The sequence below is a fragment of the Silurus aristotelis genome (assembly GCF_946808225.1).
Source record: "Silurus aristotelis genome assembly, chromosome: 5".
In the NCBI taxonomy this organism is placed as follows: Eukaryota; Metazoa; Chordata; class Actinopteri; order Siluriformes; family Siluridae; genus Silurus; species Silurus aristotelis.
Window position 1 is genome coordinate 11,041,967 of NC_139578.1, and position 2,006 is coordinate 11,043,972.

Sequence of the window (2,006 nt, forward strand, 5' to 3'; positions counted from 1 at the left end):
AAAAATGCTTGTATGATTTTTTTTTTTTAATTATATATTTTTTCCTCCACTCAATAAATGTGTCCCTTAAAGCATCAACTGTGTCACCTTACTTTAAAATATACACTATATTTCCAAAAGTATTGGGCCACCTGGTCATAAGTTTGTGATTTTTGAGCATTGGATTCCACATTTAGTCCCAATTTGCTCTTATAATTCTCTCCACTTTTCTGGGAAGATGTTCCACTAGATTTTAGAGTGTGCTTATGTTCTTTTGGCAATATAGGGTATTTCTACCCAGAAACAGATCATTACATACCCAAATCAGAAGCCATGGATGAACAAGGAGGTGTGCCTCCTGCTGAAGGCACGCACTACTGCCTTCAGGTCAGGTGATGCTCAGGCCTACAGCACATCCAGAGCTAAACTGAAGAGGGGCATCAAAGAGGCAAAGCACTGCTACAAGCTAAAGATAGATGTCATTTTTCCAACTCTGACCCTCGACGCATGTGGCAAGGCATCCAGGCCATCAGTGATTACAAATCCTCCCACCCCACCCCCGCTGCCACTGATGTCCTCTTTCTGAATGAGCTTAATGACTTTTATGCTCGCTTTGAGAGAGACAACAAAGAAACTGCCACAAAGCTCAAACTTTTGGCTGATCACTCTCCAATCAAACTCTCCTCCACAGATGTCTGCAATGCACTGAGCCGGATCAGCGCTCACAAAGCCAATGGACCAGACAACACCCCTGGTCGCGTATTTCGGGCATGTGCTGAGCAGCTCGCCGGGGTCTTTACTGACATCTTCAACCTGTCTCTTGCCCAAGCAGCTGTTCCCACTTGCTTTAAATGCACCTCCATTGTGCCAGTGCCAAAACACTCCAACCCAACGTGCCTGAACGACTACCGCCCTGTAGCACTGACACCCATTGTCATTAAGTGCTTTGAGCGGGTGGTCCTGGCACACCTGAAGGACTCTCTGCCAACCACATTAGACTCCCACCAGTTTGCCTACCGAAGCAATAGAAGCACAGAAGATGCAGTTTCCATGGCACTGCACTCTGTGGTAACACACTTGGACAATAAGAACACCTATGCACGTATGCTGTTTGTTGACTTCAGCTCAGCATTCAATACCATCATTCCATCCAAGTTAATAGCCAAACTTTTAGATCTGGGCATTAACACCTCCACCTGCAACTGGGTCATGGACTTTCTGACCAAAAGACCCCAGCAGGTTCGGTCTGGCTCCATCTGCTCCAACATCATCACACTCTACACTGGTGTACCAGAGGGCTGTGTGCTGAGCCCCTTCCTCTACTCCCTTTTCACCTCCGACTGCAGGCCTGTGAATGGATCTAACTCCATCATCAAGTTGCAGATGACACTTCCGTGATTGGTCTCATCACCAACAATGATGAGACCGCCTACAGGGAGAAGATCCAGAACCTAGCCACATGGTGCAATAACAATAACCTGCTCCTTAACACCTCCAAGACAAAGGAGCTTATTGTGGACTTCAGGAAGGAGGCAAGAGGTACACATGACATCAACGGGATGGCTGTTGAGCGTGTCTCCAGTTTCAAGTTTCTGGGGATCCACATCTTGGCAGACCTGTCCTGGGCTATCAACACCTCCAGCCTGGTCAAGAAGGCTCACCAGCGCCTCTTTTTCCTGAGTACACTTAAAAAATAAATCAGCTCTCCTCGGATATCCTGGTGAAATTCTACCGCTGCGCAGTAGAAAGCATCCTGACCAGCTGTGTCACAGTCTGGTATGGGAGCTGCTCTGTTGCAGAGCGTAAGGCACTGCAGCGGGTGGTGAAAATTGCCCAGCACATCACAGGGACTCCACTCCCAGCCATGGAGGACATCCAGAAGAAACGCTGTCTGCGTCGAGCTCGCAGCATTCTTAAGGACTCCTCTCATCCCGCCCATAGACTGTTTACTCTTCTGCCCTCCGGCAGGTGTTACAGGTGCCTCCGGACAAGGACCAGCAGACTAAAGAACAGCTTTTTTCCTAAAG

At 48.1% G+C, this 2,006-nt stretch overlaps 1 protein-coding gene across 3 annotated transcripts in view; it reads left to right on the forward strand.

Annotated features, from left to right (window-relative positions):
* nsmaf (neutral sphingomyelinase (N-SMase) activation associated factor) overlaps positions 1-72 on the forward strand; it is a 23,326-nt gene extending 23,254 nt beyond the window's left edge. For all 3 annotated transcript variants that reach the window (XM_083542136.1, XM_083542137.1, XM_083542138.1), the window contains one exon: positions 1-72. This exon is cut by the window's left edge and continues 1,598 nt beyond it. The gene's annotated coding sequence lies outside the window, so the exon portion shown is untranslated.
* Positions 73-2,006: the final 1,934 nt, after the last annotated feature.